Here is a 27,280-nt window from a genome sequence, read left to right on the forward strand (position 1 = left end):
CTTTATTGGATTTCTCTGTGGAAAAGGAAATTGATATTTTCACCTCGGACAATGGGTCTAAATTAAAAAAGAAAAAAGAAAGTTGACATGATAAAGTCAAACAGAAAAGAACACTCCATGGGGGACTGTATTTTCAGGTTCTCATATTTTGAGGTTAGTATGTACAATGAACAAGTTATTGAATAGTTTTAATCATTGTGTTTGTAAGCAGGCTTTATTTTTAAAAGATGTCTCTGGCTAGGAAGCATGCAGACACAGGAGATCAGTAATTCTCTCCCAAAAGAAGGCAAGATAAATCTGGCCTTTGATTATTACAGTAGCTGTGATACAAGGGTCTGTTGCTATTGTTTTATGAACTTGGAAAAACTGGAGTTGGAACAAAACCAAATCACAAAGCGAGTTAAGGAAATGGGTCATGCAGTCGGGTTGCCTAACAAGCCTTGCGGACACATGTGTGCTACTGAACTGATTGAAGCCTCTGTTTCTGCATCTCTAGTCCTTACCCCATAGCGCTATTGTCATGATATATACACGATACAGGAAACAATGAAAAGCACCTGGTACCACACCTACCACAGTAAATGCCCAAAAAAATATCAACCACCACTTTCTCTACACTTCAAAAACATACACACAACTCCAGCTTCCTGGTAGTACATCTATTTAATCATCCTGAAGGTATTTGCTGAGGACCTAATACGTGCTGGGAGCCAGGCACAGGAGACTTAGGATACGGGGCTGGATAACACAGCAAATAGTCCCTTTCCCTAGTGGAGCTTGCAGTCTGGTTAAAGAGAACGATGTATATCAAACAAACAGCCACAGGAATGAATACCGACTTCTGGTCTGTGGTTAGGGTCCTGAGGACAGCAGTGGGTGCCGTGGAGGAGTGTAGTGGGGAGCTGCCTGCGTCCTGGGGGCGGGGGGCCTCTGAGAAAGTGTCATTTGGGTGGAGATGCCCAGGGTAATCCAAGGGCGTTACTTTGGGAAGAGGGGGGAACATTCCAGATAGAGGGGAAAGCATGTGCAAAGGCCCCAGAATGTTTGAGGAGCTGAAAGGAGGCCGGTGGGGCTCAAGGCTGAAAGGCTAAAGGGTGTCTGGAGCAGTAAGTCGGGGCCAGAGCACACAGGCCTGGTGAACCAGGTTTAGAATGGACCCTAAGAACACGGGGAGCAATAGGAGGTTAGGGGCGGGGAGTGATGGATGGGCCTGGCCTCATGTGTGTTTTAAGTAGCTGGCTGAGAAATGAAACGAGAGGAAGCAGGACTACAGAGAAGGTGGGAAAGTTAGGAGGCTTCTGCAGGGCTCCAGGAGAGAGAGGACGGCAACTTGCTTTGACAGCCAGGATGGAACAGACTATGACGTGCTCACAGACATCATCCAATGGCAGTGGCTTTGCATCACAAAGGTCTGTTTCTTGCTCATGAAATGCCCACTAGACACTGGGTAGCTCTCTAGGGCGGCCGTGCTCCCTGCAATCTAGGAATACTGTGTACTGCACTCTTGGGGCACCTTCCTTTCAACAACCCACTTCCATAATCGCTGTGGCAGGAGAAGAAAGTGCTGGAAGGTCTTACTCTGTATCCGGATGCTTCAGCCTGGCCAGAACTAGCTGCACGCCCGACCTGGCTGCACAGTGGTCGTCAGAAAAGGGCAATCATCCTCTGTGCCCAGAGAAAGAGGCGATCGGGATCCCAGAGTGGACCAGAAGCCCACATCCACTTGCCCACTGGCAGGAAGAGAGGCTGACAGATTTGAGATCTATTCTGGAGGTAAAACTGACAGGACTTCATAATAAGTTGGATATGGGAGGTGAGGTAGCAGGAGGTATCAAGGTAAAGATATAAACAAGAGAGATTCATAATTAATCCTCCAGAAGTGCTGTCTAAAAAGACAGTGCACAAAATACATATGGGCTCACAAAATCCCTCTTTATCTTTTTTCTTTTTTTTTTTGGCTGCATTGGGTCTTCGTTGCCGCGCGCGGGTTTTCTCTAGTTGCGGCGAGTGGGGGCTACTCTTCGTTGCGGTGCGCGGGCTTCTCATTGCCGTGGCTTCTCTTGTTGCGGAGCACGGGCTCTAGGCACGCAGGCTTCAGTAGCTGTGGCACGTAGGCTCAGTAGTTGTGGCTCGCGGGCTCTAGAGCGCAGGCTCAGTAGTTGTGGCGAATGGGCTTAGTTGCTCCGCGGCATGTGGGATCTTCCCGGACCAGGGCTCGAACCCGTGTCCCCTGCATTGGCAGGCGGATTCTTAACCTCTGCGCCACCAGGGAAGTCCCTCCCTCTTTATCTTGATACGATTTTCTCTCCCTCCCCACTTCCTTCCTCCTTCTGTCTATGTGCCTCACCTTCTGTGCTTTCTGAATGTATTACCATACTTTCCAAGGATTTGTTTATTTCTAATTTGCTGTGTATTTTATTCAGGCAGCACCATTAATGAAGTGAATTACCGAGCCAGCAGTGCTTTGAATTTTGATGGCTTCGCAAGACTGAATTGTGAAACTGTGACACACAGGCACCCAGGGTTCGGTGTCAGAGCACTTTCCTTAAAGCGGAGAGTATCCTTGTTAATAAAAAGTCCAAACAGCTTTGCCCAACTGAAATCACAGAAGGCCCATGGAAAGCACATGAGGGTACCGGCGGGGAAGTGGAGGTGAGAGAATGAAGCCAGAGGGACAAAAGGGGCCTTAGGTGTCAGCCAGCAGGGCCAGCCTTGAATCTGGGCTCCACTCTCTGACCTTGGCCTTTAAATCCAAGAGTTTCCTTTTTTAAATCTTTACTCAATAAGGTAGTTTATAGGGATGCTACAGATTGAATGTTTGTGTCCCCCCAAAATTCATAGGTTGAAACCCTAGCCCCCAAGGTGATGGTATTAGGAGGTGGGGCTTTGGGAGGTGATGAAGTCATGAGGAGGGGGTGATCATGAATGGGATTAGTGCCCTTATAAAATCGGCCCAAGAGGGCTTCCCAGTCCCCTTCCGCCTTGTGAGGTTACAATGAGAGGATGGCTGTCTGTGGGAAAGCGGGCTCTCCAGACACCAGACCTGTACATGCTATGATCTTGGACCTCTAGCCTCCAGAACTGTGAGAAATAAATTCCTGGTATTTATAAGCCACTCGGTCCAGGTCTAGCAGCCTGAATGGAACAAGACAAGGGATTACATGGGATGGGTATAAAAACAGCTGATACACGAAAGTTACTAAATAAATGTTGTGTTCTTGTTCTCCTAAATGCATTCTGTGTTGTTTCCTCAGTTGTTGTTATTACCATAGGGGACGGTATGGTAATACTTCTCCCACCCACAGAAGTCATTTCACAGTGAAAGGAACAGAAAGAGGAGCCCCTTGAGTTCTCTCTCTCCTGCCCCCTTTTGATTCAAAGGATCTTCCTAGTTTTCTTCCTTTTCATCAAACGTCATTAAAATCTTCCTAGGAAAATGCTAAAATACTGACCTGTGGAACCCATAAACTTCAAATGTTTGTCTACATTAGGCATCTGGCCAATATAGCCCCTTTCAGTGCCTCTTAGACAAGACTCCTAGCTCATGCTGTTTTCAACAATGTTTGTTATTCAAAGTGACAGAAATACAAATTAACAATATAACCGCCATGTTTTAAGATGCTTGAAGACCTGACACCGTAAGAGATGCCAGGACCCGTGGAGAAGTGGAAGGCATTAGACCTTCCAGGGAGAGGGCTAGACCATCAGTCCTCTCCGTTGTGGGAATAAATGAGAATTCGATGTTCCTTAGATCTGAGCTCGTGAGGAGAACCATAAGGGAGTTACTTGCTCTTGAGAGAAGAAAAGAAGAAACCTTCCCAGGTCTGAGTTGAGAGAGGTCATGATCCTATTTGAGAAGATGGCATCCACCACAGATGAAGACATTAGAATAAATCCTCCTCAACATCTGATTTGCAGACATCTCTCAGACAAGGCAAAGGGGACAGAGAGAAATACAACGAGATGAAAGTAGGAAATCCAAAGACCTGGGGTCACAAGTAACCTGGCAGAAGATGAGATGGCTACAAGTCGTGTGGGCTGATTTATAACCCGAGGAAGGATGACTGGGGACCAGGTTGGAATGGCCCATCCAAAAGGACTGGATGTTCAGGGAGAACTTGAAATGGTAAAGGAAGCAGCAGAGAAAGCACATCAGAGCCTGCTGCTGCCGGGGATCTCACATTTATGTAGAAGTCTAGGATATGAACGGAGAGGGACCCCTGTCCCCCACAAACTAACTCAAGTTGGCGGTCTGAGCAGTTGGGTCTGGGAGACAAAAATAAACTCTAAGAACCAAAATCTCTGGGGCCAGACTCTCATGGGTTCAAAATAAGATAATAGATAATTATCTATTATAAAGATAATAATTATCTTTCCATCAACTCTGATAGCTTTTTTTTTGTTAATTTCAATTTGCTGGTGAAAGCCCTTTTAAAGAACTTCTTACCAGAATTAGCCAAAGAAGAGAAAAGAATCAGCCTACATACAATTTGCCAAATATACAGTGGAGAGTGCCTCCCAGGACAAGTCATGGAGGGACGGTGGCCATCCTCCTGGAGATCTGCTAGAACCTGATGAACCAAGTTAGTGCTTGAGGCGTCCCAGACCAGAGAGCTGAGATGGCTCTAATTGCCCTGCCAATGTCTCTTTAATTGCTCCATTACAAGATCACAATCTCTGCTTGCACGTCACTAGACAAGCTTGCTTGTCTGCTCATTTGTGGCATGGGTAGCATCTCACCAGCATGCCCAAGTTCCTGCTCCTTCAACATTCTGTCACATCCACCTTGCAAATCTGCCATAATGGAGCAATACAGCCTCTGGCCTAATGCATTCCTATACCTGCCCCCTGAGGACTGCTGGGAAGAAAATCACCCAGGTAGGTGGGTTGGTGCCTTGATAAGTTCATGGTGTCCAGTACGCTAGGCCCTTTCCCTTCTGCTCCATCCTCACGGTCCCCGAGGTGGGTGGTCCTGCATACACATTTGATCGTGTCATTTCCCTTCCGTGTCCCCCCTCGGCCTCAGAGGGACACACAGAGCCATCGAGGACCTGGCCCTTGACTGTAATTCCAGTCTCATCTTTTACTGACAGTTTGCTAACCATTAAATGGTACAAATTCCTCTTTTTCCATTCCTTGAGAGTCTTAGATTATGGATTTTGATTGCTTTTATTATTTAATTGTAGGATTTATTTTTTTGCTACCGGCAACCAAGCCTTCAGGCACGTTTTCATCACTGCAGTATGTCACGGGGGAAAAAAAATCTTTAATAAGATTAGGGGAAAGATACACAAAAACAAGCATTTCTGCTATCATTGTTATCTATGTGGCTGATCTGAAATTCTATCTTCATAAGTCAGACTTGAGTTGAAAACCAACTGGCAAGATTTCACAATATAGCAAGAAGCTTAGAGACTACAATGGGTACTGAAAACTAATAATAATTAAGGCTCTGAAAATGCAAAGAATATCTCTTAACCAGAACAAGTGATTCAGTCCCTACAAAGTAATGTCATCATTATTTAGTCGGTATCCACAAGGACCACTAAAACACAGAGTTAATGACTTTTAATTAATGCAATATGCATTCAGTCCCCGGACAAATAAAACATCCCAAAGAATCATTTGCTTGTAAGTGACTAAGGAGTTTCAAGAACATCCAAATTCTTTTTTTTTTTAATTAATTTATTTATTTTTGGCTGTGTTGGGTCTTAGTTGTGGCACGCAGGCTCTTTGTTGCGGCACATGGTCTTCTCTCTAGTTGTGGCGCACGGGCTCAGTAGCCCTGTGGCATGTGGGATCTCAGTTCCCCGACCAGGGATTGAACCCATGTCTGCTGCATTGGAAGGCAGATCCTTAACCACTGGACCACCAGGGAAGTCCCAAGTTCTTGGGACATCCAAATTCTATTTACAGTGACCAGAAAGGAGGCAAAAGCTGAGTTGTGAATCTAAATGAAAAGCTTAAAACCGAATCAACTTTATTCTCTCTGAAGAAAGAATTTCTTAACAGATGGGGAACACAGCCTAAAAATGGAAAATCCAAAGAATAGGAATTGTTCTATCTACGTACCTTGCACACTCCTTCCCCGTTCCTGGGAAGAGATGCTGCTGAGCCAGGAGTGCGTCCTGACCATCAGCAGAAACCCCCGTCCACTGGTGTGACAAGTGGCCCGCCAGCTCTAGGACAGAGGGGACGGGGCCAACTGTGCTCACTTCAAGCTCATCAAGCAAACACCTAATTATCATGTGCACCCCGTGCCATGCAAGTTCCCCGAGGGAGAAAGGCAAGCATCCCAGCCTACCGGGAGAGTTTGATTACTCTCTTTAATTGACAAATTAATATTCTGGCTTATGAGTGTGGTGAACACAAGTCTGCCTTTGAAATCAGACCCAAGAACTGACGAAATCAAGTCTTGGTGTCTACAGAGATGAGGGGAAGACCCTGGCCAACCTCTTTGTTCAGTCACTCACCAGGCATCTGTGCCACAGAGAACTACGGCTACTGGAGAAAGGACGGGGACAAGACCGTGTCCCTGTCGCCTTGGAGCAAAGAGTCTGGTGCAGAGGGCAGACAAGTAAGCTCACGCTCACCATGCTGAGTCTGCAGAATGGATGCTGGCTATTTACCACCATCACGTTACTTTCAAGAAACCATGAATCTGTGTTTCGGTGGATATCATTTAATTCAAAATATTAAGAACTGCTTTGAAAATGGCTACATGAGAATTTCACTTCCTTATACATGAACACTGCAGCCACCTGAACTTGCAGAAATTTCTACAAATAATCTCTGCTAACTTGGTTTTTCACCTTGACTTTTACCTGTCTTTGGTTACCCTTGACAAAGATTAATTAACTAACTCTCTTACTAAATCAGTTACCCTAAGGTATTCTGGTCCCTCCACCACTGTTGAAAGATAGTTTTCAAAAATGGACAATCATAAATATCGTACAGATATGAAATGAACATGCATTAAAGATTTTCTTTTATTCCCCATGAGGGAACCAGTTCAAAGCAGAAGCCACAGAACACACAGACCTATAGATCAGAAGTACTGAAATGAATGTGCAAATAGAAGGAAGTCCATTGGACCGCTACCAGATAGGATGTAATTTGCATATTTAGAGATAATTATTTTGTGTTGCTCTGAGTTAACTACATCTTGCAGAGCTGTAAAACTGTTCCCAGGAGGATCAGCACCAGCTAACTCAGAGGCGTGTGATCTGAACAATGCCAATGTACCCACCGAAGCGCACAACTTCCCCTAAACCATTAACAGTATCACTGCCTACCACTATAAAGTTAAAGGAAGGATCAAGAGTAATGAACCTAAAAGACTTTCACTCCATCTAACTTGCAGTCTCCTCCACTCCACAGCTTGCCCAAGGGGAACAGGTGGACCTGGTTTAGGTATAAGTCCTCCAAGGCATACAGGGGGCACCGCCTTACCTAAGCTGGTTGAAGTGAGGGTTACCAGAAGGACAAGTCTGATACGGAGATTGATTTAAACTTCAAGTCCAGAAGGGCAAGAGGAGGGTCAAAGTAGAGGTAAAATAAAATAGGAGCAGACTGAGAACAAATGGAAGAAAACAAGTGACTAGCACCGGACCATTCGTGCCTCTTTTCACTGGTCCTTGAGTGTGAGATCCCTGGGGCCTTGAGATCAACTCGAAAGTGTAGACAGGATGGAACTGCTCTCAGTACAGTGTTTCCAAGTCTTTTAAAACCCACCTCCAACAATATTTTCTTACTTGATACAGCCAAGATTATTCTGACCTTTCTTTAATGTGCTTTGAATTTGCAAACCTTGGATAAACTGAGTATATTTTTGATACTAATATCCAGATTCCTTGATGCAAAAATTCTGATATGCTTTCCTGGTTAAGCATGAAGATGATAACAGCAATATCCATTGGACGGTCATCAGGTGCTATGTATTGTTGTAAACTCTATTCATGTGTCATATACTCCTCACAATGAATATACAAGGTAGGGACTGTGCCCATTTTATAGATGAGAGAAATAAGACACTGGAAGATTAAAGAACATATGTAAAGTCACTGTTAGAACTGGAATAGAGTTTTGAACCCAGACACTACCTGTCTGTGTTCTTAGGCACTGTGCTATTCTACCTCCCATTATAGGGAAAAATTTGTTCTTCAGTGGAGAGCTATTCATTGTCTACAGCACTCGCCACTCCAGATTACCTGATTCTGAGTCTACAGGAACTGACAAATGGTGTCTCCTTGACCAAACTCTGGTCAAGCTCCTCTGAGGTCTTTTTCAACTAGGACCCATTTGTGGGTATGTCCTTAAGAGACCAGTTTTAACAAGAACCCTGCTAAGTCAGCTTATCCAGAATCCCCCATCCTCCCGGTGTGATCCCCCTTGCTACCTGACCAAATTCCTCATCCTCCACCATTCCCCAGGCGATATCCAATCACCCTGGTCTGCCTTTGGCAAGATTCCTAGCAGGCTGGTTTGGCGAGGATCATCCCTTACCCCTCGACATTCCCTCCACTGACCCCCACCTGCTCCTTGGCTATAAATTCCCACATTTCCTTGTTGGATTCAGAGTTGAGTCCAATCTCTCTCCCCTACAGCAAAACTCCACCCATTGCAGTAGTACTGAATAAAATCTGCCTTGCCTGCCTGTCCTTTAACAGAGCTATTTTGCAATTCTATGTATTGAAGTTAAGTGAGAGCAACATAAAACAGTTCTTATCTACGGGCATGCAAATGGGTTATGTCCAGTGGAGGGACAACCCTTCCCCACGGTGGGAAAATCTGTTTTGTCTCCCTTGCCATGTTCATCTCAATATTCCTGACCTAGAAATGCGTCTGTTCCTTTGAACTGGCTGTCACCCCTTACCAGCCTCTTCACCGATGAGTTAAATAAAATTTTAAAAAGTGTTCATTTTCATATCTGTATGAGAGCCACGATTTTACCTTTTTATTAAAATTATCTTTTAACACTCTGAATGAGCATGCTGGAAGCATCTGCAAATTGAGTAAAAACGACCTGATAAAGAGGACAAACTTTGGTGGCACACATCACAGCTCAGATGCCTACTCTGCTACACACTCGATGCTTAGCCCCGTAAAAATAATTTAGCCCCTCTATGCTTTCAGCTTCGTGTGCAGAATGAGGGTGATTACTATCTCTCTGATAGATCTGATGCAAAGTTTGTAACTGATAATGCATAAAAAACACTCAGCACGATGACTGGAGCAGAGAGCCCACTCAGGCAGTGCTCAGCCGGAGTCCTCAAGGCGGCCGTCAGGATCACGGAATACCTCTTGAAGCAGTGCTTCTCAAACTGCAACGTGCCCATGAATCACCTGGGAAATTTACTAAAACGCAGCTCTGGGATGGGGCCTGCTAGCCTGCATTTCTAACCAGCTCCCAGGTGACGCCAATCCTGCCGGACTGAGGATCACACGTTGACAAAGCATGATAAGCCTCCTGGATCAAGTTCATCTGCTCTGATAGATTTTTCATAATAGGCTAGAGTAAGACTTGCAAGAAATGTGGGTCTGTCCTATGGCCAGAAGCATGAGCGGGGAGAAACAATGAAACACTTGAGAGAACTACAAGAGTAAAATGAGCTAAGTTACCATGTCACTAAAGAAGAGGTTTTTTTTTTTTTCTTTTTCAGATGAAGAGCTCAACCAAGGATATATTGTAAGAGGAGATGTATGGTACTGAGAATATTTAACATAATTGCTTTCCTGAGTCAGACCCAGGGTTCATCCTCCCGGGAGCTCTGCCACAGAGAACACACACCCACCATCCCTAACACCTTCACTCAGGCTTAACCAGCCCATCAAACACACCGCTCCAACGGGCGTCATTCAAGCAAACTGAATGTAGTTGGAGGATGCAATGTCTTCTGAAAAAAGGCCAATGGACTTGTGTGGGAAACATCTCTAAAATGTCCGTAAAATCCACATTTAAGTGTCCATATCAGCTATGCAACCCCAGTCGAGAAGTTCTTTGTCCCAACCAAAAAACAAATGAGGAAATTCCTCTGGCAACTAAATATCTCTTCAATAAAACTTGGAGAAGTGAATTCTGAGATAAGACCTTTAATGAGAATATAACTTTTATTTACGTTCTGTACTGACTCTCTGGTGCTGTGTGAGATAGCACTTGATAATTTAAAAATACTTAAATATTAGAACCATAACCACTGTTATAAGTTTAGTCATCAAAGAGCAAAAACCCTCTTATAACCTGTAAGTTCATAGCTCATTTTAATATATTCATATTTCATACTCATTTTCAGGAAAGCATTAGTGAAACCGAGCAGGACCCTGCAGGGCCCTCCTGGGTACAAAAGCCCTTCCTTGCCCCTCCTCCCCATTACTAGTTTGCAGAAAAAGGCTTTAGTCTCCTAGGTCTTCCCTGAGTTCCAAAGAGCAGGCACAAGCAGTTACTAATTAGGAAAGTGAGCGAATGCAGAAACAAAGGAAGAGCAGTTTAACAAGAAAAGTCATGACAAGAGTTCAGTGATAAAACAGAGTCCTAATTCCTCCTCAAGGGATATGCATAATAATCTGATGCATATCTTTGTGGGCTTCTTCAGGAACCTCTCCCCCACCCAGGTGGAAGATGGTGACTACATGTTGTCCACAAGCACTAGACCCCAGACTGGCTAAAGCCAGAAGGTCCATGACTGAGATTTTGGAAACATCACCCTGTTACCTCACCACCAACCAATCAGAAGACAGTCATGCACCCTGCAGCCATCCCCCAAACGTTGCCTTTAAAAACTACTCCCTGAAAGCCATCTGGGAGTTCAGGTCTTTTGAGCATTACCTGCCCGTTCTCCTTGCTGGGCCCTGCAATAAACGCTGTATTTTCCTTCACCACAACCCGGTCTCAGTGGATTGGCTTTGCTGCGTGGTGGGCGAGGAGACCCAAGTTTGGTTTGGTAACATTAGGGTCAAACGCTGGGGACCTCATGTAGAAAACTGAATGGAATCTTCTTTAAAATAACAAAATGAGAATATACAAATGAATTTTCACTGCAAAGTAAAGGAGTTGTTACAGTGGAGGATTACTGGACTGAATGTCAATATTATGACATAGCATGAGTGTGTTTCGTGTTTGGTAATTGCAATCATTGTTGCTTTTGTTGTGGTCATCCATGTACAATGCTTGGTGTCAGTCTATTTATCTCTTGTAAAAAATAAAATACAGTGTGTGTGTGTGTGTGAAAAAAAAAAACAAAAAACAAAAAACAAAACCCTATCAGTGAGTGGCAAGTGAAAACAAGCTCAGGGTTCCCACTGATTCTGCATTATGGTGAGTTGTATAATTATTTCATTATATATTACAATGTAATAATAATAGAAATAAAGTGCACAATAAATGTAAAAAACAAAAGAATAACAAAATGGACAAAGTTTAATAGGGTGGTACAATGGCTTCTGATCAGCAGAGCAAGGAAACTCTGAAGCAATGAAAACTGATGCCAAGACTGGACTCCAGTATGGAGAAGCTCCCCAGTAAGTGTGGAGACTCCCGGGAAATATATGCTATCAAAACAGAAATACTCCAAAGGCTAGTTGCTGAACACATCTGATCAGCGAGCAAAATCTTAATTTACTGATCTAATCAAGACTGGTGGATCTTACAAAGGCTGTTTAGGCTCACTTGTGGAATTCAGGTTAGTGTCATCAGAATGAAAATCACTGCAAAAAGTCTTTCAGAAACCATGTCCAAACATTTGGGGGCACCTGAGATATGAAATAAAATTATGAGAAGAGTATGTCATAATAAAATAAAAATAGCAAGTGGAATGTCATCTCACTGCGGCAATTTTATAAATGTGAAACGAGGCAGAAGGCCCTATGACAGAATAATGATGATTTTTGAAATTCTGAAATGTAAAGAGGGGAACTACTTCATTCAGTCAACAGAAAGCTCACCGGAATCTTGCTGTCAATAAAGATTTTTTTCTGTGACCCATGTTGTGTAAGGCAATGATGAAAAAACTATAAACTAAGGGAGGCTCCTGGACTGTTGGTGGTAATGTAAATTGGTGCAGCCACTATGGAGAACAGTACGGAGGTTCCTTAAAAAACTAAAAATAGAACTACCATATGACCCAGCAATCCCACTCCTGGGCATACACCCAGAGAAAACCATAATTCAAAAAGATACATGCACCCCAATGTTCACTGCAGCACTATTTACAATAGCCAGGACATGGAAACAACCTAGGTGTCCATCAACAGACGAATGGATAAAGAAGATGTAGTACATAGATACAACGGAATATTATTTAGCCATAAAAAGGAACAAAACAGTTCCATTTGCAGAGATGTGGATAGACCTAGAGACTGTCATACAGAATGAAGTACGTCAGAAAGAGAAAAATATTGTACATTAATGCTTATATGTGGAATATAGAAACATAGTACAGATGAACTTATTTGCAAAGCAGAAAGAGAGACACAGATGTAGAGAACAAACTTATGGATACCAAGGGGGTAAGGAGGGGGTGGGATGAATTGGGAGATTGGGATTGACATATATACACTACTACGTATAAAATAGATAACTAATGAGAACCTACGGTATAGCACAGGGAACTCTACTCAATGCTCTGTGACCTAAATGGGAAGGAAATCCAAAAAAGACGGGATATATGTATACATTTAGCTGATTCACTTTGCTGTACAGCAGAAACTAACACAACACTGTAAAGCAACAATACTCCAATAAAAATTAATTAAAAAATAAAAAAATTAAAGTACCCATTTTGCTGGTTAGGCTTTGAGGTAAAAAGACATGAAAAGTGCAATAAAGACAGACATCTTGTTGAGAAGTGAAGTTCTGGGTGAAGAGATGAATAGTTAGAATCTTCAAATATAGATTATCAAGCCTTACAAGGGTTACTGTGTTGAATTCTATTTGACCTTTAATCTCAAATGCCATTAAAAGCAACATAAGCAAAAAAAAAGAATGTTGGAATCTCCACTTCATGTGCTGTCTGACTCACTATTTATACTTTTTATTTGATCTTCTAAAGCTCCCTTTGTTCTCATAAAAAAAACTATAAACTAGAATTTGTTCAAAAAGCAACATCCAGAATTTTCCCTTGATTACCTGTGATACATTTCTATGTCTGCCTTTGACGTGATTGTGTCTTCCTTACCTATTAGTAGCTCCCTAATAAATAAGCAAATGGATGAATGAATAAATGATCAATGAACCTGAGATACTTGAAGATTATAACTTATCCAGGGAAAAAGAGATTCCAGAGCTGATCAGACTGAAAAGTAAAATAAAATTCTAGGAAAATAAAAGTCAACAGAAAGAATTAGAACCAAAAGGATCTTCTGATTAACCCCCAGATAATTATAAGATTTAATTAACCAGAAGAACCCAGTCTCTGTTCATTCTCTTTAATTGAGATTTTACTGCAGTTAAAATGATGTCAAAATGCTCTCATTAATAATGAAAGTGTCAGAGAACTGGCTCACCAAATTTACTGTGCTTAGGTAAATCATAACTAGGAAGGGTTATGAGAGTGTCCTAGGAGACCCATCCATCTCAAAATGGAGCAATATAATCACAGATGAAATTCAACAAGGAAACAGCACAATGTAATAATCCTTGAAAAGAGGAAATACAATTACTCAAATGAGGTGTTGGGTTCTGAGCAGTGCAGTCAATCAAGGCTCATTTCATGAAACTCAGGAGCAATACTCAACAAAATGGAACTCTTGATTACATTACAGCGTATTAATCTCATATCTGCATATTCACAATTTCCCAGCTGATAAGATGTCCTGCTGCTATTTTACTGGAGATCTGGAATAATCCGAATCCTGTTAAGTCAGAGCTACTGGGTCTGGTTCTGGATTTTCTGCAACTTAGCAGGGCTCACGCTCTGTGTCTCTGTTTGTCACAGGGCCTCTTTCCTGCAACATCTCATGTCCCCCTTACACACCTTCCCCCTGGAGGATAGTCCTTCTCGCTCTTCGGCTAATTCCTAGTCCCACTTCCTACTCATCTGGAAAACTAGAGTTTGTGAGTAGGGTCATGCATGGTAATGAGTTCTAATGAGTTTTTAATGGACCACACTTCACAATGAACATACCTGTGTTAAAAAAAAAAAAAACTTTAATCGGGGAGGGATGGAGTGGGAGGATGGGGTCTGCAGATGTAAGCTAGTATATAGAGGCTGGATAAACAACACGGTCCTACTGTATAGCACAGAGAACTATATTCAGTATCCTGTGATAAACCATAAGGGAAAAGAGTATTTTTTTAAAAAAGAATGTATATATATGTATAATTGAATCACTTTGCTGTACAGGAGTAATTAACACAACATTGTAAATCAACGATACTTCAATTTAAAAAAAAAATTTAAAAAGTCTTTAAGGAATGTTTTTCTGCCCTCATCACCCAACCCTGGTGGCAAAGACAGCCCCCTTCTGGTCTAGACTGAGCACTGAATCACCGAGCCTCTGGAGGTGCTCTGGCCCCTCTTACTCCCCTGGGGGTACCTCCAGCTACCCAACTCTCAACTTCCCACCCAATTCCCACTGGACAGATTTGCCTTTCCCTGTTTTCACCTTGGGGATCTCTCCGGGACATGGTCCGCAATCCCCGTGACCGCCCTCACCACACCGAGATTTGGCTTCTATTGCCCTGGACGACACCTGCCCTCGCCCAGCCCCCGCTGTGGCTGCTCAGAGCCTCACCCACACCCCACGGACTGACCGCTGGCCAAGCCCCGGGAGCTCAAAACTGGGATTCAGAGCGGGTGAATCATCCAAGCAGAGGCCCCAAGTTTTGGAGAGAAACGGGCTCCTCAAGCCACACCATGCAACCCCCCGTTCCTGCATAAGTGTCAGGCCACGTGGGGGGCTGAGGTGTGACCTAAGAAGATCATGCACAGGGATGACCCCGAGTGAAGACCACTTTGCTGTGAATCCCTTCATTTGAGCCTAGGAAATCCAAGCGCCGTGACATCAAAACGGCTGCGTCGAGGTATCTTCCTTTGGTCTGAACCTGCATTTTTCTGGTATACAGACCTTTTGGGAACATTATCTACAAGCATTTTACAGGAATTAAAGTGCGTATGAATACAGGCACACGTCGGAGACATTGTGGGTTTGGCTTCAGACCACCGAATAAAGTGAATATCACAATAAAGCAAGTCACACGAATTTTTTGGCTTCCCAGTGCATATAAAAGTTATGTTGACCCTATACTGTAGCCCATTAAGTGTGCAATAGCATTATGTCTAAAAAAGCAATGTACACTCCTTAACTGAAAATTACTTTATTGCGAAAAAATGCTAACCATCATCTGAGCCTTTGGCGAGTCACAGTAGTAACAGCAAAGATCACTGATCACAGATCAACGTAACAGATATAATATTAGTGAAAAAAGTTTGAAATATTGCGAGAATTACCAAAATGTGACACAGAGACATGAAGTGATCAGTGGAGGCTGTTGGAAAAATGGCGCTAACAGACTTGCTGGACGCAGAGTTGCCACAAACATTTAATTTGTAATAAATGCAGTACCTGTGAAGCGCAATAAAATGAGGTCTGCCTGATTCAGAGAATCCAGGAAAAGCTGAGATACATGCACACACAGTGCTAGCATTTTATTATCTAACATTTTTTCAATTCTATCAAAACATGAGTGCATTTGTTAATTCAAGAAATATAATATTCAGAATGATTATTTTTCTTATAGCTGTGGGTTTTTCCTTAGGCAATGAATGCTTCCATCTGATTCAACTACTTATTATCATTTTTTTCCAACTCTTCTATTTCTTTCCCAGTAATAATACATATTTTCTCAACTTCTTAAATCTCTTTATTACATACAACTGAATGTAATTTGGAATTTACAAGTCTTATCACATTCTCATTCTGCCTGAGCAATTCTAAGTATAAAAGGTGCCGTCTGCATGTATTTCTTTGGAGTTCCTGCAACTTTTCGCTTAAGATTCCTGAAATTAATATTATGATTCTTTGATATCTTTTCCATCTAGTCATTTCTGGCTTCTGGAAAACACCAAAAAGCCTTACTTATCCAATTTCCCACCTGAAACTTCTTACTTAAGGGTTGCCTGAGACGGAAGTACTGACCATTTTGCCGAGGGAGTTGGCCCAGAGCTAAAAACAAGCAGAATCAAAAATGTTTTTGCAACAGTGCAATTAGTCACTCATCAGTCCAGCTTGTGAGTGACAGCTATAGTGGAGTACCTTAAGGAAATCAAGATATAGCTACGATATTACTTTACCAGCCTAATAATTCACTTTATAGCCTACCAAGTATTTGCATTTAATCCTTGCAATAATGCTGTGAAGGATCCATGTTTTTTTTGAATTTTTGAATTTTATTTTATTTTTTTATACAGCAGGTTCTTATTCGTCATCCATTTTATACACATCAGTATATACATGTCAATCCCAATCTCCCAGTTCATCACACCACCACCACCCCCACCGCTTTCCCCCCTTGGTGTCCATACGTTTGTTCTCTACGTCTGTGTCTCTATTTCTGCCCTGCAAACCGGTTCATCTGTATCATTTTCTAGGTTCCACATATATGCGTTAATATACGGTATTTGTTTTTCTCTTTCTGACTTACTTCACTCTGTATGACAGTCTCTAGGTCCATGCACGTCTCTACAAATGACCCAATTTCATTCCTTTTTATGGCTGAGTAATATTCCATTGAGATATGTACCACTCTTCTTTAACCATTCGTCTGTCGATGGGCATTTAGGTTGCTCCCATGACCTGGCTACTGTAATGCTGTGAAGGGTCTTAACCACCAGTTTTGCATAATAAATCAAATTGACTGCTGTTAACTTAATACATTCTACTTGTCCAGCTCACTTCCTCCAGTATTTCTCTCTGCAGTGATTCACCTCATTGCGATCTCCCTCCAACACAAACTCCTGCCTTCATTTCCCTCCTTCCCCAGCTCACACCCTCAAAAACACTCTCTCTCTCTGTCGCCCTTGCCCGGCAAATGCGGAGCCCTGGATGCACCCAGCTCTCTGCCATCTGGGCCATCCCTGGACCAGCCGAATACCGCTGGAGAAAAACCACTGAACTCTGCTGAAGGACTTCACTTGGAACTCTGCTCATTACTCTGTAATAAACTAAATGGGAAAAAGAATTTGAAAAAGAATACATACATGTATATGAACTGTACATGGATACTCTGCTGTACACCTGAAACTAACACAACAATGTTAATCAACTATACTCCAATATAAAATACAAAATTTACAAAATAAAAAAAAAGAAAGAGGAAAACACTACGCTAAATAAAAAAAAGTCGGGCACAAAAGGCTACATGTTATATGATTTCAAGGACAGGGGATCTCCAGAATAGGCAATCCACTGAACCAAAATGCAAATTAGTTGTTGGCAAGGACTGAGGGACAGGGGCTGATTAATGGCTACAGATTTTTCCTTTGAGACAATGGAAAAGTCCTGAAATTATATGTAAGTGCCGATGGTTGCACAACATTTTGAATGTACTAGGAGGCCCTCAATTGTACATTTTTAAGTGGTTTACGTGATTATTTTACGGCATGTGAATTTCATTTCAATAAAAAAATGATAAAGTGAAAATAAAATAAAATAAATTCAGCTCTGCAAACTTCAAATTGGCATTGAAGTTTGGCAAGCCTACTATGTTTCCCTAATAAGCTTTACTCTCCTCTCTCAAAGTCATTACTTCCTTATTTCCCTCTGCCCCAACTTCCCACACTCCCTAACCCCTACGCTCCCACCTCACAGCCTTACCTCATACTCCACTGCAAAAACAGAAACTCACAGAGGGCAACACCTTCGTACATCTTCCACTATATCGAAAACCTCTCGCCTTCTGGGCTTCCATTAGTCTACTCAGCACCACAGACTGGGTGGCTTAAACAACAGACATTTCTTTTCTCACGGTCCGGGAGGCTAAAAATCAAGGGGCCACTGGGATTGGTCTCTGATGAGGCCTCTCTTCCTGGCTTGCAGATGGTCACCTTCTCGCTGTGCCCTCACGTGGACTTTTTCCTGCGTGCACACGTGGAGAGAGAGCTCTCTGGCATCTCTTCCACCTTTTATAAGGGCATCTGTCCTATTGGATGAGGGCCCCAAGCTTATGACCTCATTTAACCTTAATTACCCCCCTAGAGACCCTGTCTCCAAACACAGTCAAATTGAGGGGTTAGGGCTTCAGCATGTGAATTTTGGTGAAGACACAGATCAGTCCTTAACACTGCCCATCTTCTTCAGGTTACCATGAGTCACAACAGAAACAAAGTCACTGCTCCCATCAAAAGCCGGTAGCCCCCCACCGGCTCTGGGTCCCCAGCCCTTAGCACCTTCTTAAGAAAATCACTGACCCACCCATCTCTTTCTTTTGTGTAACCAGAGCCTCCTGTGGATCCTCCTTCCAAGAATTCAGACGTCCTCCTCCCTTGACTCCACGGTCTTTCTCCACCTCCCAACGCATTTTTCTACCTCCCTTGGAGACAAGAATTCTCGAAAGAATTCTCTAAAATCGCTGCTTGCCCTTCCTCAACAGCTTATTCACGCATCAGAGCACTCAAATCTGGCTAAAACTGCTTGCCTCACGCTTTTAAACATCTTCCATGCTCCAATTCAATGGGCACATCTCTCTTTCCATCTTACTTGACTTTTCAGCAACATGTGACCCAACTGAACACTCTCTGTCCTGAAAACTCTCCTCTTATCGGGTTCATGACATCACACTCTCCCGGTCTCCTTCTGCTGGCTTCGACTCCTCTTGCAAACCTCCGAATACCGGCGTGCCCTAGAACTTGCTGCTGCTGCAAGTTCATCTTCTCTTCTCAGCTATTTCTAATGCTAAACGAGCTCATCTCGTTTCTTGGCTTTGAATCCCGTCTCTCTGGTGGTGACACCCAAATTTATACGTGCAGCTCTGACCTCCCCCTTAGGCTCCAGACTCGTTTATACGCTCCAAATGCCTGGCTGACAGTTCCTCCCGGACGTCTAATAGTCTTGTCAAATGTAGCGTATCCAAAACATAACCCTTGACGTCCTTTTCCCTTCCCAGGCTTCCCCATCTCAGTGGATGGCAATGAACTGCTCAAGCCCCAAATGGATCACCCCTGATTTCTCCCCTTGGCTCATTTCTCCCGTCCAGCCTTTTAGCAGCTCTGCCTCAAATCTATCGACTTCTCTTTATCTCGGCTTGTCTGGACTGGAGCCAGGGCCTCCCCGAATGGTCCTTGGGCTTCCACCTCGCCCCACTGCCATCCACTCCCTATGCAGCCGCCAGAGGAAGCTTTCAAAGATGTAAATCATATTTTGTCATTCTCTCGCTCAAACCCTTCAGTGATTTCACTTATTAGAATAAAACTCAAAACTGTCACCACAGCCCGTGTCCTACAACGTGATCTGACTTACCAGATCGCTCTGATAAATCTCCCCCTTCCTCCCCATGCTCCATTCTTTCTGCTTCTCAAACACGCCAAGCTCAGGGTCTGGTCACTCGCTGTCCCCTCTGCCTGGAACATTATTTCTTGTCCTTCAGGTCTTAACTCAAATGTCAGCCCCTCCAAGTGACTCTTCCTACTCTCATTTCTAGCATCGACTTTCTGTTTTTGCAAACTACTTATCACTACATATCTGCCCAAGAGGGCAGAGCTTTGGTCTGTCGCCCCCCTGCTATATCTCCAGCGCCAAGCACCTGCCTGGCATATACTAAAAACTCACTGAAAGAGTGAAATTGATCACTGACCCTCTCCCTCCGCCAGGCTGACATAATGGCTGTCCCCAATCCCCCATGTGTCCCCTACCCCATCTGTCTCCTAAGGAGGGCTGTCTCAGCCAGACCAGTCCTGGGCTCTTCGTACATCAGAGTCAGAGAGTGACAGATAATTAATAAAGGGAGATAGATCTGAAAGGCTTCGGAAGGGAAAGACATGGAGAAATTGGTTGTCAGCCAGAAATAATAAAGAATAGAGGTCTGAGTGAGTAGGTGGGGAGAGAGAGCATTGAAAAGGGGGGAAAAATCCATGTGGTCTAGGTGTCAGCGAGAGAGCTCTCTCAGCACCTGTCAAGTCTGAGTCTCTGGAGTGGGTGAGAGACAAAAAACGGAGCAGAGTAAACGGGATGTGAACAGCATGGCTGAGGGTTCTGAATTGGATCCCTTTTTATGTATTCTAAGAAAAAAGGAAAATAAGAATGCAATTTTTATTTATTTTTTGCATGTTGAGCTGTGCTTCCTTTTGGACCAGCCTAAGGTTGACCTCTAGGGGCCCATGTGATTCCAAGAGAGTTATTATGTACATAGGAAGAAACTGAAGTTCTGAGAGATTATGTGACATAACCACACTCATTCAGTTAATTGTGACAAAATGATGATTCAGAGCCAGGACTTCTGCCTACAGGGCCTGGGCTTATATTCCTACACACCTGCTTCCCTCCAAAACAAGAAAGGAGGTTAACTGGACATGTTTTGTTTCCAGTAAACAATGCAGCCTTCTATTACCGTTTCCCTTTTTTTTTTTTTTTTTTTTTTGCCGCACCTCATGGCCTGTGGGATCTTAGTTCCTGGACCAGGGATTGAACCTGGGCCCCCTGCAGTGAGAGCTCTGAGTCCTAACCACTGGACCGCCAGGGGATTTCCAACCATTTCCCTTCTAATTGCTCGGGGTAATGTGAGTCAAGCTCACCAATTTATGGTTTCCAAAATATATCTTTATGCTCTCTTCAAATATCAAAATAACATTTGTTCCATTCTTAGTTTTCTATCACCTCTTCTCTGAAATCCCTTAAAGATGACCAGCAGTGGGGTATACAATTACATGGGTAAGGAACACTTAGTTCCTGACAAATAAATTGTCTCCATCTGGACAACAGAATTTACTTGAAGTGACAAGGTGATCTCTTACTCCCTCTTCACCTGTCTTGGGTTTCCAATCTCTTTACTGTGCCAGATGTTTCCTTTTCGAAGATCACTGTTCTTGAAAGGGAAGTTGGAAGCAAAATAGAAATGGAGCAGTTCGATTTCCCCAACTTCAAGGAACAATACCCAATTTGCCCCAAGCAACAAGCATATCCGTTTTTTTGTTTGTTTTTTGCTTAAAAACATCACAGGTTCATTCTATTTTTCAGCCTCTTCCACAACATTCTTACACGCCACTCTTTTGCACACATCTTTGTTACACACCCTAACATTAACTTTCCACGCACCTTCTCTGAACCTGAGATCGGCAGTCACACTACTTTACAAGATGCCTCCCAATTCTTCTCATTTGCATCTATATCATCAGCATCTTATTTTTAAAGAGTTTTTCCACCTGGCAAGCCTTAAATAGACGTATGTTTTCCAAACAGATAAAGATGAGGTTATAAAATGATAACCGTGAGACAGATCATTCTTTAAGAATTATCATCTCAAAGACCGAGGACTCTGAAATGCTTTGTAAAGAGGTAGCATGTGACTACCTGAATGAAGTCATGTGACTACTTGAGTCACCTGGGATCATCCCCCAAAACCCTCTATTGAAGGTCACCCCAGGAACAGATACTGATGAATACTTCTTGGAACCTATTTAAATGCTTAAATATTCAGCGATAGGGAGGGTGGGAGGGAGACGCAAGAGGGAGGAGATATGGGGATATGTGTATACGTATAGCTGATTCACTTTGTTATAACGCAGAAACTAACACAACATTGTAAAGCAATTATACGCCAGTAAAGATGTTAAAAAAAATAAATGCTTAAATATTCAAATGCTATGAAATTAGTGCTGACACGTCTAGAGGAGGCTGTGGCATCCAGACTCCTCCTTCAGAACTAGGACAGGCATCCCTCCAGCCGCTGGGACTCTGTTGATGCCCACATGGATCCTTCCCTAGGAACCATCCTCGGGTGAAGAAGCTGCCTTCTCAAAGGTGTGGGCTGCATCCAGTGACTGATCAATGCCTGACCCCTTACCTCAGTTCAGCCCAACTCAGAGGAGACACTCCAGCTTCCCATGCCCCGTGGCCAAGACCTTCGTTGCAGGAGCATTAAAGTGTAAGTTCTGCCGTTGCCAATCCTGCTTCCCTCACACCCTCACTGGCATTGTTCCTGGGAGCACTTCCTAATACGTTTCCTATACACAAAGCTCCATCCCGGAGTCTATTTCCCAGGGAACCCAACTTCCAACGATCCCTAATAGGATAAAAATTGTATAGTATGTAGTTTAATTCATCTGTGTTTCTAATTGGTATGCACAAAAAATCATGTATATAAACTGTCCAATTAACTAGACCTGAATAAGCAAGATCCAAGAATTTAAAGGAGGCATACAAAGTTAGAACAAGTCTTAAGTTGAATTTTATTTCCTCTTTGGGTACCCAGCCCCTAAAGTAAAAAGGAAACAAGTGGAGAAATATAAAGACTCTGCAAATGTTTGCTTTATACATTCTTTTTCAGAAGCTATTAGAGATTTTATTAATTTTAATATTTCAGAATTTATAATTTCTTGCACATCGATAATTTCAATCTTAAATCTATTTACAGAAAGTAAGAGCACCTAACAATGATATTAATCAAGAGAACAACAGTCTTTAAGCCAACAGAATCATGCCACAAGGGAAGAAACTTGGTATTAAAAATAAAATAAATGGGGAAAAAAAAAAAACCTTTGGGAGAAAGCTCGTATTTGAAAGGGTCAACCACTCTAAACTTCTAGGAAATATCATTTTTAATCTCCAAAATATTGCAAGTATGCTCTGGGTTATCATTTTCCCTAAAGCAGCTCCCCACAAGTAGTAATTAAGAGTTGTTTTATGGGACAGAATTTAGCCAGTCAGAGGCAATTACTGTGAATCACAAAGACAAAATGTATATATCGCCTTCTGTCCTCCCACGATACTGATCTTCTCATTACCAAAGGGTAGCCAACAGCTACTCTCATGATTAACAGAGGATAACTTACTGCTCCATGGCAAACAGAGCCTTAAATAATGCTGTTCCTCCCTTCCTGCCATCCCGGCTGAACAGGGAAATACATCGACGCCGTTACATCTTGCAACACATTGATTAATCAGGTAATACACATTCTAAACACTTAGTGAAATGGACTGTAAAAAACCTATTTTACTCACTCTCAGGGACAACAATTTATCTTCTACTTTAATGGCAGTGCTGTTATCTATGTCTTTACAGCCAAAGGGACTTGAAAATGATCAGAAATGCCTGGGTTTCAGGGATTCGACACCACTTAAATCCACTAAATTTGGCTATAAGTTTCCCCCCCAAAAATAAACAAATATGGGACAAGATTAAGCATGCTAAGAGATAGAGAAGGGAATGAGAGAAAATATAGAAATTATTTAACAATATGGACCAGACAGGATGATAGACAATTGTAATTTCACATTGAATAGAGCCAACTGGAAAGTGATGAAAATCTCTTCCGACACAACAGAAAATAAATGTGCACGGGAGCAATTGTTAATAGAATATTGTTGCCATTCATCTGGCAGCATCAGAGCCAACGAGCCACTCAGAGGGTGTCTGATAACAAAAAATATGTGCCTGACATATTATGCAGGCAAATTAGCAGGTAATTAGAAATACTGAAACCACACCAGACGCAGAAGCCATCCCACAAAGTCCAACTATGTAAAACAGGTAAGTGGAAGCTTGTGAAATTTACTGTATTTACAACTGCTCCTTTCTTGTTCTCCAAATCCCAATCACCTCCTCAGGGAAACCTTCTGGAATCCTCCATAGTGGGTCCCCTTGTTACGTCTTCATAGCCTCCTATTTTCTTCTCCTTCGTATAACTTAATACTGCTGGGGTTCTGTGATTAATGTTTCCCTCCCCCAAGCAGACTGTCAGCTCCATGAGGCCAGAGACCCCATCACTGTTTGGTTCGCTGCACGCCTAGTGGGGTGTGTGATACAGTACAGGTGCTCCAAAAGTACTTCTCATGTATTTTTATGTTTCAGCAAGAAAGTATTTTTAAATTAAGGCAGGTACATTGCTTTTTTAGACAATGCTATTGCACATGTAATAAACTACAGTACAGTGTAAATAGAATTTTTTTTGTCTTAAACAACAAAAGTTTATTTCTTCATGGTTCTGGAGGCTAGAAGTCCAAGACCAAGGTGTGGGCAGGGCTGGTTTCATTCGGGGGCTCTCTCCTTGGCTTGTAAAAGGCCATCTTCTCTCTCTCTCTCTTCACATGGTCCCTTCTCTGAGTACACAAATGTCTGTGTCCTAATCTCTCCTCTTATAAGGGTCTTATTAGGTTAGGATCCACCCGTCTGACCTCACTGTACCTTAATTTCCTCCTTTTTTTTAACTGAAGTACTACTGGCGCATACCATGATATGTTCCACTTGCACAACACTATATTTCTTCTTCTGTGCGCTATGCTGTGCTCAACACCAAAAAAACCTTTTTTTATTATTAAATCTTGAATATATTCCCTGTGCTGTACACTACAACACTGTGGTTTATTTGTTTAGTAACTGGTAGTTTGTACCTCTCCAAATACACTTTTTTCTTCTTAAATAAATTTATTTATTTTTGGCTGCATTGGGTCTTTGTTGCTGCGCATGGGCTTTCTCTAGTTGCGGCGATCGGGGGGCTACTCTTTGTTGCGGTGCATGGGCTTCTCATTGCAGTGGCTTCTCTTGTTGGGGAGTAGGGGCTCTAGGCGCGCGGGCTTCAGTAGTTGTGGCACGTGGGCTCAGTAGTTGTGGCTCGCGGGCTCAGTTGCCCTGCGGCATGTGGGATCTTCCCGGACCAGGGCTCGAACCCATGTCCCCTGCATTGGCAGGCGGATTCTTAATCACTGTGCCACCAGGGAAGCCCCCCAAATACACTTTTTACATTTTTTTTTTTTTTTTTAAATTTATTTTTGGCTGTGTTGGGTCTTAGTTTCTGTGCGAGGGCTTTCTCCAGTTGTGGCAAGCGGGGGCCACTCTTCATCGCGGTGCGCGGGCCTCTCACTGTCGCGGCCTCTCTTGTTGCAGAGCACAGGCTCCAGATGCGCAGGCTCAATAATTGTGGCTCACGGGCCCAGCCGCTCCGCGGCATGTGGGATCCTCCCAGACCAGGGCTCGAACCCGTGTCCCCTGCACTGGCAGGCAGATTCTCAACCACTGCGCCACCAGGGAAGCCCCAAATACACTTTTTAAATGAGTGAATAATCTTCTCGACACGTGAGTGGTTTATTTTCTTGTCTCTTTTTGGTTGTCGCTAGCTTTGTCAACACTCTCACTTTCCCTTCTGCTACCACTGTGATAAGAATACAACAGCATTAGGACATGGAAGCAACCTAAGTGCCCATCATCGGATGAATGGATAAAGAAGATGTGGCATATATATACAATGGAATATTACTCAGCCATAAAAAGAAACAAAATTGAGTTATTTGTAGTGAGGTGGATGGAGTTAGAGTCTGTCATACAGAGTGAAGTAAGTCAGAAAGAGAAAAACAAATACAGTATGCTAACACATATATATGGAATCTAAGGGGAAAAAAAAGGTCATGAAGAACCTAGTGGCAAGACGGGAATAAAGACACAGACCTACTAGAGAATGGACTTGAGGATATGGGGAGGGGGAAGGGTAAGATGTGACAAAGTGAGAGAGTGGCATGGACATATATACACTACCAAACGTAGGATAGATAGCCAGTGGGAAGCAACCGCATAGCACAGGGAGATCAGCTCTGTGCTTTGTGACCACCTAGAGGGGTGGAATAGGGAGGGTGGGAGGGAGGGAGATGCAAGAGGGAAGAGATATGGGGATATATGTATATGTATAGCTGATTCACTTTGTTACAAAGCAGAAACTAACACACCAGTGTAAAGCAATTATACGCCAATAAAGATGTTAAAAAAAAAAGAATACAACAGCAGACAGCATCCCGAAAACAAGATGACATGTCCAGGAATGGGGCCCACTTCTCCCACCTCTTTGCACACCGGAAATAGACCACTGTTCCACGTGCATTCAGGCACCCATGATGGGTCCTGATTTCCATAAGCAATAATCTTACTACATCTTTGCTTGAAATTATCTTCAGAGCAACACCATATAGATTCTACTAGGCCTCTACAGTTAAGTAAAGTGATGCCAAAATCCCAGGTATTAACTGAGTACCTGCTATGTGCCGATTATTTAAAAATTATCCAAAATCACAAACAGGGATCTAACAAATTTTTACTGGATTCTTTGGTCCGGTGATGGTCATTCTCACACTTTCCACCTTTCTGCTTTGAAGCAACATCCCCTCCATCCCCTCATGCTTTATACGCTGATATCTTACCCTTAACAACCTTCATAGCATTATTTGCAAGTTCTGCTTTTGCCTGACTGTCATTACAACAGACACTCTATTCCAGTCTTGCCTGTACCCCCGAAATGTGTGTGTATCCGTCATCTATTGATTTATTCACTTTAAGACTTGGCCTTATTATCAGTTACAGAGAAAGGAAAAATGTGTCTTCATTCTGCAAACATTTCAACAGGTCTAACCGGAGAGTAACTCTCATTCCATTTACTCATAGTTATCTCAGTATCTTCCTTTTTACCCCTAGCTTGTGTCTATCAAACTAATTTTTTCTGTTTTTCTTTTAGAAAGAAAGAAATACAACATCCCCAGCATTACCATAAATGTGCAGTGATCTGAAGAACTAGCTTACTTGCACCAGTTATTTGAGACTCAAAACTCCATCATGCCAAAATCGTGTCAGTTCCCAATTTTTCCCACAGAATTTATTAATTTGCACACAAAAGGACTCCATCTTTTAGTACAGACAAAGTTCTGTGCAAGAAAGGAGGATTTTTAAAGGACAAAAAGGAAAATGTTGAATGTCATGGTTTGATAAAGTATGATGCTAATTCATTTCACCTCGAGCATTTAGAAAGGAGGCATCCCGGGTGGGTGGGGCTCAGGGTTTGGCATGTATCCACACCACGTGGAGGGCTTGGGTCTCAACTCCAGAGTCTCTCGTTACATGGTGAGCCCTTCCAACGAGTTCCCTGGTGACGCTGATACTGCTGGCCCAGAGACCACACCGGGCTCTAGACCAAGGCTCTGCCACCACAGGTCTTCAGGTGTGGAGCTATGGAGACCTGCGCTGAGTGACAAGGATGTGACATAGTTAAAATAGTGTCAGAACAGAGCTCTTCAGAAATAGGATGGACCATCTAAGCATGAGGTTAAATAATAGAAAAAGAATCAACAGCTTTGTCTTTGCTGTACTGTTGTTAGA

At 42.9% G+C, this 27,280-nt stretch overlaps 1 protein-coding gene and 1 long non-coding RNA gene across 5 annotated transcripts in view; one reads left to right on the plus strand and one right to left on the minus strand.

Annotated features, from left to right (window-relative positions):
- LOC309656471 overlaps window positions 1-27,280 on the plus strand; it is a 518,263-nt gene that overhangs the window by 463,472 nt on the left and 27,511 nt on the right. The gene's annotated exons all lie outside the window — the stretch shown is intronic.
- ST8SIA6 (ST8 alpha-N-acetyl-neuraminide alpha-2,8-sialyltransferase 6) overlaps window positions 1-27,280 on the minus strand; it is a 279,596-nt gene that overhangs the window by 79,441 nt on the left and 172,875 nt on the right. The gene's annotated exons all lie outside the window — the stretch shown is intronic.

The sequence above is a fragment of the Balaenoptera physalus genome, assembly GCF_965194825.1.
Source record: "Balaenoptera physalus genome assembly, chromosome: 2".
Taxonomy (NCBI): domain Eukaryota; kingdom Metazoa; phylum Chordata; class Mammalia; order Artiodactyla; family Balaenopteridae; genus Balaenoptera; species Balaenoptera physalus.